Raw genomic sequence first — 12594 nt, 5'->3', positions numbered from 1 at the left:
GAATCCTGAAGTGGCAAAAAGAAGGGGGAGGCAAAAGAGAGTGGTAAACAGAAGGCTAGGACGTTGAAAGGTGACTGTGGCCATCCTTGCACCTTGTTGTTTCATATTTATGCGGTATGCATTATCACTATAGCATTACAACGGCTTTGGGTAAATTATAAACCTTAAAAAAGCAAGTCACTGTCAGGGACTGGGCAGAGGTGGAATGGTGGAGACCATCTCCCCATCCTGACCCTTCCAGGGAGGAGGAAGAGAAAGACGGTATAGATTTACAACAGGGAGTTGAGGGAGGTAGCAGCTCAGAGGCAGATGAGGGGGGAAGATGGGAAATCATGGGAGAGGCGGAACAACACGTGGCTGACACATTCTCATTAGAAAGCATTCCAGACCCTCCATCTCCCAGAACCCGGTGAGCCTTAAAAGTAGGAGAGCAAAGAGCTCAAAGACAGAGGGCACATAGCAGCACCCGTAGAACAGGTGATGAGAATGACAAATGAGGAAGTGGGAGAGACGGGGGGGGGTTGCAGATTCACGTGGGACAATGCCATTATCCAAGAGGCTGAGGTCTATAGCCTCTCTCTGTAAAGATTGAAATAAAAAAAGTCTGTAAGAAACTTTTCCTTGTCTTTATAATTTCCTGGCCAACCAGCCGGGAGCAGCTGACAGCATCCTGACTGTCACATAGTTTTCAAGCCCACTTTTTGATGGGAACTTTCCTGACAGGTGATTTTTTAAAAAGTGTTTGCTTGGGGTTCCAAGTGCTCCAACGTGCCAATAAATATGAAGGGTAATGGACTTGACAGCTCGGTCCTATGCATGTACATTCACAAGTTCTGCTGGGTTCAATGAGACTTACAGTATTCCCAGGTAAGAATTATAGGGATGCAGCCTGAAGTTTATTTTTTATCAATGGGAGGGGATCTTCAGTCTGTCCTCTGTTGTTTCTCAAATTAATTTTCAAAACACAAAACCACCATCTAGAATGATGAACATGCACCACTGGTTCAGCTGGAGTATTTTAGCAGTGATGATTTCCACGACAGTGATTTGTTAGCTTCTTTACAATATGGTGGCTGTTGCAGAGACTGGCAGGGTCAATGTTACCCTATGCATGTGTTATCTTACACATGCTTACTCAGAAATAAATCCCACTGTATTCAATGACAGCATAAAGGTAAAGGTAAAGGTAAAGGGACCCCTGACCATTAGGTCCAGTTGTGGCCGACTCTGGCAAACCAGAGCAGCGCACAGAAACGCTGTTTACCTTCCCGCCGGAGCGGTACCTATTTTTCTACTTGCACTTTGATGTGCTTTCGAACTGCTAGGTTGGCAGGAGCAGGGACCAAGCAACAGGAACTCACCCCGTCGTGGGGATTCGAACTGTCAACCTTCTGTTTGGCAAGCCCTAGGCTCTGTGGTTTAACCCACAGCGCCACCCGCATCCCTAATGACAGCATAGTGTGCAACAAAGCAGTATAACTCCAGTCTCATACCATAGCTGTCTTCTGCTGGTCACTTCTACTATATTCTTCAATTGTATTAGAACATTGATATCTCATAGATGCTGAGAATCCTTCAAGTATATTGACAATTGCTGAGCCAAGGAGAATGTAGCCTGAATATACAAACCCAGCCTTCTCCAACCTGCTGCCATCCAGACGCTTTGGACTCCAACTGCCATCAGACATCAAAAGTCAGAGATGATGGGAGTTTTGGTCGAAAACATCTGGACAGCATCAGGTTGGGGAAATGATGGACAAGATAAATAGATGCTTCAAACAGTCATTTTTGCAAAATGGCTTGAGAAATGGCCTCCATGCAGTAATATAATGTCTCGGGAATGACATGGTAATATGATGAGATTGCACTCTGTTTGCATAAACAATTTGATTCCTAGAAAGTGGTCTTGTGAATCAGCTCGGAAAAGAAAATGTGGGTGTGGATGGGGAAACAAAGAGGCTAGTTCATGCCCAAGCCACTCCTTAATTAGAGATATGAGACTGCATGAGATAGCATGTGGTTCCAGGAACAAAGCTGGTGTTCTGGATCCATTCCATATGGAATTCAGTCCTAGTTTGAGGACCAACAGATAACCTAGGAGGAACATCAGAGATGGAAGCTGATAGGACAATTCTCTTTGTTATTCTAAACCTCTCAGCAGCTTTCAACATAATTTGAACACTAAACATTACTGGGTCATCAAATATTGACTCAAAATGTTCTACCCATTTGTCATGCTGGCTGCTTTTCCCTCTGCCCTTTCCATCGGTTACTTGGGAGATGCCATATATCAGGGGTGGCAATTTTTTCCCCCTGTTGAGGGTTGCACTCAGTTGAGGGTAGTCTCTTGAGGGCTGTATACTGGCAGCACAAGAGGTCAGAATCAAATATGGGCAGGGGTAGAACCCAAACAAGCCAGGAGCTCAGTCTTTCTGCCTCTTATCTCTCTTTCTCTCTGTTTCTGCCACCCTCTTTTCTTTCTTGCTCTTCTTGGCAAGAGGATGGAAGGGAAGCTATAGCCAGATCAACATTTTGTGTCTTGACATGTGTGTTTTAATAATTTTTTTAAAAAATGACATTCATAGAATTGTAGAGCTGGAAGTGACCACAAGGACAATCTAGTCCAACTCTGTGCAATGCAGGAATCTTTTGCCGAACGTGGGGCTCTAACCTGTGACCCTGAGATTAAGACTCTTGTGTTCTATTGGCTGAGCTGTGCACTAGAGTTAAAATGGATCCCCATTCATTCAGATATTCAACTTCTTAAGACCCAGGGAAGGGACCTGAGACAGAAAGCCCTCCAGTGGACATATGTGCATGCTAACGTTCTTTTAAAAGTTAGACAACAAAACAGGGGAAATGTACCTGAACACAGAAACATTTGGAGCATGAATGATGAGTGAAAGAGTCATTAGGAAGGATTCTATTGTTTACAAGTGTGACAGCCTTATCTCTGTGGGACTGAGTGACATGTGCATGAAAGTGAAAGTGTGAGTGGGTAGCACTGAGATAGAGAATTTTTTTGCTTTACATAAAAGAGGGGAAGGTATATGAGCAATACACAGTGAGAAACAGCGAGGAGTAATATGTATGGTTTTGAGATCAGGAATGCATGTGTCTGTTGAGGCTGAAATTACAAATGCATTTTCACACACTTTAATCATCATAATACAACAATCTTCCCCTACGTCGGTTAATGTGTGTTACCACCACTATTCACAAAGTATGCTTTCCCAGCTTCAAATGTCATCACATCACCCTCCAGTTAGCAGGTGCAGAAGACTCCCAGCTTGCCTTCTCCAGATTCGTGGTACCCTGTCATCAGACTCTGACCATGATGTGGCTGCTGACAGTCCTGACAGTGTTGCCATCCCATTTTTTGCATTACCTGCTTGCTGATCTATTCTCTCAAATCCCAGAGCCAGTGAAATAGTAAGCTAGGAGGATAGTTCTTGTCAATTTCAGTGATGCCGTCTCGGTGTTTCTAACAATTAAAGTATTGCTATGCTATAATGAAACTGAAAATGCTTTCTACTGACATTTGCAGTGACTGGATAGCAGAGGGTAGGATGTGCTTCCAGGTGACCCATTTATTGAGCATTCACCCTGATTCGTTTGCAGGGAGTTCAGATGCTGCTGCGTCAAGCCAAGTGTTATCACACACTACCCAGTGCATTTTGCTGTTCCTTTTCTTATTGCAAAAACTCTTATATTTGGGGGAAGTGGGTTGGTTGCACATGACCTTTCAATTTGGCAGTACAGTGGTACCTTGGGTTACAGATGCTTCAGGTTACAGAATCCGCTAACCCAGAAATAGTACCTTGGGTTAAGAACTTTGCTTCATGATGAGAACAGAAATTGTGCGGTGGTGGCACGGCATCAGCGGGTGGCCCCATTAGCTAAAGTGGTGCTTCAGGTTAAAGAACAGTTTCAGATTAAGAACTGACCTCCGGAACGAATTAAGTTCTTAACCCGAGGTACCACTGTATGTGACTGAATCCCAACCAAAACTAGCAACAGTCCAGAAGTGCCCTAATATAGGGTCATGCCACAGTTGAAGGCCATGGCAGACTTTGGGCTTTCAAATTTCAATGGTGCCCTGTGTGACTCCAAAATTCACCTCCCCTCCCCTCTCACCTTCCGTTCTACATCATTGTTTCAGGGTGCAGTGCAGGCAAACCGGTTTCACCCCCTTAAATCCACCTCGGATGGAAAATTGAGGGAGCGGGTCTGCTCCTGTGAGTGATCACTGTCAAAGCAGCACTTTTGTGATGTGTGAAACTGTGAGCAGGTGAGGGGGGGGGGAGGGAGTCACTTCCACATGTATATAAGAACATTATAGCCATGCTGGGTCACATGAGCACAATAACCTTCTCCTGTTCATGTTCCCCGGAAACTGGTATTCCGAATCTTGGGAGTTAATATACCCACCATGACTAAGAGCCACTGACAGCTTGAAATGGTGGAAACCCCCTTTAAAGAAGTCCAGATGGATGGCCACCACTACGTTGAGTGGTGTTGCATCCCACAGAAAGCGATTGTAGTGTGGTCAGAGCACTGGACCAGGGATCAAATGCTCACTCATCCACTAGGTTCACTGAGTGACCTTGGGCCATTCACAGACTCTCAGCCTAACCTACTGCACAGGGTTATCATGAAGACAGAAATGGAGAGGAGGGAAACCATGTCAGCCACCTGAAGCTTTACTTTGGAGGAAAAGTGGGGTAGAAATGTCACAAATAAGCAAATAATAGTTCAGCCATGAGCTGCATAAAGAACTGCTTTCATTTTTGTGTGCCTTCCAGCATTCGGCTTCCTTTAATGGACGTGGTCCTGCTAGCCCGTGTCAGGGCAGAGGGAGAAATGTTTATCTCTTGCCACTTGGGATCGCTCACTAGGTAGACACGAGACCCTTCGTCTAAGGGTCCAGGGTTTGAGCCCCATGTTAGGCAAAACGATTCCTGCTTTGCAGGGGGTCGGACCAATTAATCCACGCGGTCCTTTCCACCTTTACATAACTGCCAACTTCCCCCTTTTATAAAAAGGGAAATTCCCTTATTACAATTAGGATTCCTCGCAAGAAAAGGGAAAAGTTGACAGCTATGCACCTCTACAATGCTATGATTCCTCTGTATGCCATGTATTGTCTTACGCACCTCTTACCAGGTCCTCTCCTACCATGAGCCTTCTTCACGGGCGAGTTGTTCCGGGCCCTTGGTCACCTGCCCTTTTCTCCACTTCTACAAGATCGTATGGAAGTGAGAGCTGGACCATAAAGAAAGCTGATTGCCAAAGAATTGATGCTTTTGAATTATGGTGCTGGAGGAGACTCTTGAGAGTCCCATGGACTGCAAGAAGATCAAACCTCTCCATTCTGAAAGAAATCAGCCCCGAGTGCTCACTGGAAGGACAGATCCTGAAGCTGAGGCTCCAAGACTTTGGCTACCTAATAAGAAGGTAAGACTCCCTGGAAAAGACCCTGATGTTGGGAAAGATGGAGGGCACAAGGAGAAGCGGATGACAGAGGACGAGATGGTTGGATGGTGTTCTCGAAGCTACCAGCATGAGTTTGACCAAACTGCGGGAGGCAGTGGAAAACAGAAGTGCCTGGCGTGCTCTGATCCATGGGGTCACGAAGAGGCGGACACGACTAAATGACTAACCAACAACAACTGCATCAGGCCACTGGTCCATCTAGCTCAGCATTATCTAGAATGACTGGCAGCAGTTCTCCAGGAGTTCAGACAGAGGCCAATCTCAGCTTTACCTGGAGATGCTGAGAAATTAACCTGGGACCTTCTGCATGCAAAGCAGATACTGTGCTACTGAGCTCTGGCCCTTCCCCAACTGTTTAAACTATGACTTGGCTTTACGTGTGAGTCCAGCACTCTTCCTTCACTATAGTTTGTTTGACCACCCCACGCCAGTGACACTCACCCAACTACAAAGGGACAAGGCAAAAGCAGCTGGAAAACAAACTAGGCTTTGGTGAAGGGGACGACGGAGGACGAGATGGTGGGACAGTATTCTCGAAGCTACTAGCATGAGTTTGACCAAACTGGGGGAGGCAGTGGAAGACAGGAGTGCCTGGCATGCTCTGGTCCAGGGGGTCACGAAGAGTCGGACACGACTAAACAACAACAACAACAACAACACAAGATCGTTTCAGAGGTGAGTTAACGGCGCAAAGTATCCCTGCGCATTCCCCGCCCCCCGCGCGCGCCTGCCTCCTTTCCGCGCCCGCGGTTTCGTGGGGCGCGCGCGCGCAGGCGGCGCGTGGGCGGGAAGGGGGCGCCGCTCCCAGCCCCCTCCCCCGCCCTCCCCGAGAGGCGCTCTCCAATCCCCGGCAGCCAGCCCCTTATTAAAGTGGCGCTGCTGCCGGGCGGCGAGGCACTCTTCGCCGCGGCTCCTCCGACTTTCAAGCGCGCTTGCTGCTTCTCCTCAAGCGAGCCGAGGCGGGGGCCGAAAAAGGCGCTCGGAGAGCAGCAGCGCCGTCCTTCGCCGCCGCTGCCCTCAGCCCGAGGCAGCGCTTGCCGTCCGCACGAGAGCGCGCGCCGCCGACTTCCCGCCAAATCGCCCTCCTCCGCCAGGTGGGTGATTCTCATGCCCCCCCAACCCGTGGCTGGGAGAGAGGGGGGCGGGGAGGGGGCGGCAGACCCCAAAGTGCGGGGAATGGGTCAGGTATATCTATAAAGTGCGGGGCAGGAAGTTTCAGAGCTCACCCAACTTCATGGATGACGATGCATCATCGTTTCACGGGGGGGGGGGGGGCAGGATCTTCTAAGACAGGGGTGGCCAACTCCCGAGAGACTGCGATCTACTCACAGAGTTAAGAACTGGCGGTGATCTACCCCCTTTTGGGGGGTTCAGGTCAAAGTTGTTGAGCTTTTCTTTAAGGAGGAGGAAAGCCCGTTTTTGGGGGTGCTTTTTTTAAGGGGAGCCAAAGTTATTGAGCTTTTTTTTTTGGGGGGGGGAGCCAGTGATCTACCACAAATGTCCAGTGTTCTACCGGTAGGTCACGAACTACCTGTTGGACATGCCTGTTCTAAGGGAACTGCCACTTTTTTTCCTCCTGACAAAGTTTTCGGAGCTTTGCAACCAATACTGTGTAGTAATAGTATTATTATTATTAATAATAATATACTGTGTAGAGCACAGGGCAAAAATTCTACAGATGTTTCCCCATCACTGAGTTTCTGTCATGAGGAAAGCTCCACCTGTTGAATTTCCACTTGCAAAGAATTTGCTCAAGTCTGGGGGACGTGTGTGTGTGTGTTTGTGTCAGGGTTTGTGCCAATGTGACACTTTGATCTCCCCGTCATATTCTCTGGTTCAGCATGCATTTGAGATTGCTGGGTGATGCTTAATAAAGGGAGAAACACAAATTGGCCGCTTCCTAAAATCTGCCAGCCATCCTGCCGTATTCTCCATTAGCTGAGGTTTATGGTTGCTCCGAAGTGTGGGGAAATGTGGGTTCTAATCTGCGCCAGTGGTTCTGACTACACACATTGAGGGCACATTTTCCCTCAAAGAATTCTGGGCACTGTAGTTTGCCCCTCACAGAGTTGCAGTTCCCAGGAACCCTTACCAAACTACAGTGCCCAGAATTCTTTGAGGGAAAGAACGTGCTTCAAATGTGCCTTAGAGGTATAGTATGGAACCAGTGGGTGGGAATCGGTTGTTTTGAATCAATTGCCACAGAGCACGAAGATGTCATATGCATATGTAACAGAGAGAATTGGCATGACCAGACAGAGGTGTCCTCCTCATACACCTGGAGAAGAGAAGCTATATATATATATATATATATAGCTTCTCTTCTCCAGTGTAGCCGTCTGGAGAGCTGAAACGGAGACCTCACACAAGACAGACACACACACCAACAAACTCCACAAACTAGAGAAACGCCAGAAGCCCAGCCACCCTCCACAACAACCCATGAAACAAACAGTACATAACATATCAGACAGGATCCTCACCTCAACTGAAACCAAAGTACTCTCCAAAGGTTTCAACTTTGCAGTCGCCCCGAGACGCATCCCCACGGAAAACATCATATGCGGAGTCGAAGCTAGCCTAACCAAAATCAATCCAGATGAAGCCAATAAAATCAGACTTGAAGTCACCAACATCCTCTGCTCCAGCAAACCACCCAGAAGCAATTTACACAAAGAAGAACAGAAAGCACTCACCAACCTGAGGAAAGACAACAACATAATCATTCTCCCAGCAGACAAAGGTAATGCCACTGTTGTGATGAACACATCAGACTACCAAACAAAACTATCAAATCTACTCCAAGACCCTACCTACCAACCTATAAAAACAGATCCCACCACCTATCTGGAAAAAACCACCAAATCCAAAATAAAAGCCTCTCCTATCAGTGAAGAAATCCAGCTAAGAATCATCCCCAGAGAAAAATCATCCAGATGCCCCAAACTCTACGGCCTCCCCAAGATACACAAAGAAGGAACACCACTCAGACCAATAGTCAGCTCCATAGGCTCACCTCTACAAAATCTCGCTAAATTTCTCGCCAAGCAACTTCAGCCCTATGCAGAATCCATCTCTTCACACGTTCCAAACTCCTTCCAGTTCATAGAAACAATAAAGAAGCAAAACCTACAACCCAATGACCTACTTGTGAGCTTCGATGTTGTATCTCTCTTCACACAAGTGCCCATTAATGAAGCCTTGACAGCCATTCAAAACAAATACAATCCCCCCGAATACATCTTGGACCTGACCAACCACTGCCTAACCAACACGTACTTCATCCACAATGGACAAAGATACAAACAGATAGAAGGAGCACCTATGGGATCACCCCTCTCACCGGTCATCGCTAACCTGTACATGGAACACTTTGAAACCAATGCTTTAGACAAGTCAGAACACAAACCCAAACTTTGGCTCAGATATGTTGACGACACCTTTGTAATTTGGCCACACGGGAAGGAAAAACTGGATAGCTTCCTCACACATCTCAACAGCCTACACCCCAAAATACAATTCACTATGGAAATAGAAGCCAACAACCAACTTCCCTTCCTTGACGTCCTAATCTACAAAAAACCTGATGGCTCCCTAGGACACACTATCTACCGGAAAAAAACACACACCAACCGCTACTTACATGCACAATCACACCACCACCCTGCACAAATAAACTCCGTAGCCAAGACTCTCATCTCCAGAACCAAACGCCTGGCTGACGAAGACCACTTGACAACTGAGTTACAGAATCTCTCAAATGTGTTAATTGCCAATGGATACCAGCAAAACAGGGTTACGAAGCTAATCCAAAAAGAAACACCCCCCAAAAACCAAGACACAGAAGAAAACAATGGCATAGCCCTCCTTCCTTATATCAAGGGCACTACAGATAAAATTAGCAAAATCCTCCATAAACACAATATCAAAACAGCCTTTTGCACCAACCAAAAAATAGCCAATATCCTCAGAAACCCCAAGGATAAAATTCAGTTGGAAAACCAAGGGGTCTATGAAATACCCTGCAAAGTCTGCCCAGCCACGTACATTGGACAAACAAACAGACGAATAAATGCACGGATCGCAGAACACAAGAATGCCGTCAAAAAAGAAGAAAAAACTTCCTCTCTTTTCCAACACATGAAAGAAACAGGACACGAAATTAATTTTGCAGATTCCAAATTGCTCTTTAACATGGAACATCACCACAAGAGAATAATCATGGAAGCCATCGAGATAGAGAAACACCCTCACAACATGAACAAGCGTGACGACACATCCCGCTTGCCAGACATCTGGAAATTAGCCCTCCCCACAAAATCTGACACCAGATCCAGAGGCACACAGAACGCCATCACCAATCAACCACACCAGACCCAAACCCAGACCCTCTCCACAGATAAATTACAGACACCATCCAGTAGCCAAACCAGGGTGGCACCTCCGGATGCTGCACCCCCCTGCAATCCCTACACAGATCTGGCTGGCACAGGCCACAAAACCACAGCTCGCCCCTATACACGAAGCCAAGCCAGAGCACAACCAAGTGCAGTACAGCCATCTTCTCAAAAAAACTCTTCACAAAGTTCAAGAGTTCAAGACACGAAGGCTTTAGCAACTAATCCACACCTAATGACCCACCTAAGTGTGATTCAGGAAATCACTCAAGAAATCACTCAAGATATCCCTCAAGTAATTAAGGAACAAAAGAAGAAAAGGCACACTAGCCTGGGAACCTCCTCTCTGCCCAGAACATTGGAGGCTATACACCACACCTCCTCAACAGTATTTATAGGAACTCAAACACTGAGATCCTGCTCTGTTCCAGTAACAAGAAGCCGAAAGCACCAGCCTGAAGATGACGAGTGAGACCTCGTCGAAACGTCGCCTAGACACCCCAACTTTTACACGGGAAGACACCCGAGGACACCAAAACCTGCATTCCTGTACCCGTGAAAATCTACGAAAGCATATATATATATATATATATATATATATATATAAAATTTTTTCCATGCTTATTTCCATGCTTATTACATACCTAAAAACAACAATGGAGAAGAGAAGCTTAAGGGGAGACATGATAACAGTCTTCTTCAAATTCCTGAAGAACTGACACACAGAAGACCAAGCAGAATTTCTCTCTCTCTTGGTTTGGGCTAGAATTCATGGGTGGAAATGGTAGGGAAGCAGATTTCAGCTAAACAGTAGAAAAAATGACTGTTTTTGGCTGGGGAGTGGACTGCCTTGGGAGGTGGTAGCCTGTCATTCACTGGAGATATTTACATAGAGGTAGAAGATACTGTAGCATCCAGGGTATATGAGGACCCCTTTGCTTTGCCCAAGAGACCCTCAGAACAGGCAATAACCCTGAGTCTTCAAGGAGAGCCATGCACAGATATGGAAGATATACACGGCAAAGGTAAACATAGATTTGCTAATGGGTATATGGTCTAAACCACTGAGCCTAAGGCTTGCCAATCAGAAGGTCAGTGGTTCGAATCCCCGTGATGGGGAGAGCTCCCGTTGCTCGGTCCCAGCGCCTGTCCACCTAGCAGTTCAAAAGCACATCAAGTGCAAGTAGATAAATAGGCACCGCTCCGGCGGGAAGGTAAATGGAGTTTCTGTGCACTGCTCTGGTTTCGCCAGAAACGGCTTAGTTATGCTGGCCACATGACCTGGAATAACTGTCTTCGGACAAAGGTTGGATCCCTTGGCCAGTAAAGCGAGATGAGCGCCACAACCCCAGAGTCGTTCGCGACTGGACTTAACTGTCAGGGGTCCTTTACCTTTTTACCTTTATATATTCATCAGGGAGGTGCAGCCTGTCCTGGCTCCCTGGCAAGTGAATCTGCATGATACATTTGCTTGCAAAACACCTCTTTGTCACATTATTATGTACACCTTTCAAACTTTTTAAGTTAGCAGCCAAAACATGTGATGTAATAAAGAAGAGTAGCCAATTCAGTGCGGTGAATTGCTGTGCAAAGTACTGAAGAAGACTGATCTCTATTTTGGAGATTTTGCAGGCACAGATAATCCCATTTCTAAGCTTTTCAGAGCAACCACGAGATAGGGTATAGTTGATAGCATAGGGCCCCTGAGCAGTTGCCCCTCTTTCAGTGCCAGCCTGGCCATGCTGCCTACGGACGTTTTCTTATAAGGATGAATTGTCTGGTAGGCAGGATCAAGTGCTCCTGAGTGCCCAGTTTACTAACTTGCATCTCTGGCAGGACAGCTGCTGAAACTTTGTGCAAGTTAACTGTTTGCTAACAGACTGGCTGCATTTTAGAGGAGTAGTTTTTCTTTTGGTAGAAACTGCTTTTCATTGTAAATGGGTGGGATTGCTATTTTCAGGGTTATAGCAATTTTGCTGTAAGTGTGGGGAGGTGACTGTTAGTTTACCAAATGATTTTCCTTTAATGGAGAAAACACTTGGCATCAGACCAAGCAAGTAAGTTTTGAATACCGCCTTTAATCTGGTATATTTTGGGGTATTTCCCTATGGATTACAGTATCTCATTTCAGACATAACACATTTCTGCTTCAGATATGTGTCTAAGCAAATGTGTGAGTGGCATTGGATGGCTGACCAAGGCTGAGTTAGCATGAGGGTGAACATCAATATGCTGGAGTATCACTAGGAGCAAGCAGGAATATGGATGCAGGAAGGAGTGTGTCTGAGAGAGAAAACTTTTTATAGCAGTGTGTTTGTTTAGTGTGACATACACAATGCTTACAATAAGCAATCATATGTATGCATCTGTGTAATGTGGATATATTGATAAGCATGCATTAAGATGTGTAAGAGCATCTATGTAATTGCACACTGCAGTTATGTAAAGACTGCAGTCCTCAAAGTTAGGCTCCTTATATTCAGAATAACAGGATGGCAGCTAAAGTCATCAGCCCTTGCATGCTCTCTCCTCTCCAAGGATCTCATGACTATCAGCTACTTAGAATTAGGGTTGCATTATTTAGGGACTGGTGGCACTGTGGGTTAAACCACAGAGCCTAGGACTTGCCAATCTGAAGGTCGGCGGTTCAAATCCCTGCGACGGGGTGAGCTCCCGTTGCTCAGTCCCTGCTCCTGCCAGC

General features: G+C 46.4%; 1 protein-coding gene across 2 annotated transcripts in view; it reads left to right on the top strand.

Annotated features, from left to right (window-relative positions):
• Positions 1-6369: 6369 nt before the first annotated feature.
• TAC3 (tachykinin precursor 3) overlaps positions 6370-12594 on the top strand; it is a 32297-nt gene continuing 26072 nt past the window's right edge. The window contains exons 1-2 of one of the 2 annotated variants that reach the window (XM_083428136.1): positions 6370-6455; positions 6524-6590. The gene's annotated coding sequence lies outside the window, so the exon portion shown is untranslated. Of the gene's footprint in view, positions 6456-6502; positions 6591-12594 lie in introns of those variants that run through there. The other variant, XM_083428135.1, reaches the window with a different exon arrangement.

This window comes from Podarcis tiliguerta, assembly GCF_965153285.1.
Source record: "Podarcis tiliguerta genome assembly, chromosome: 2".
NCBI lineage: Eukaryota > Metazoa > Chordata > Lepidosauria > Squamata > Lacertidae > Podarcis > Podarcis tiliguerta.
The sequence above is the reverse complement of the archived record's forward strand: the minus strand, read 5'-3'. Positions and strand labels throughout refer to the sequence as shown.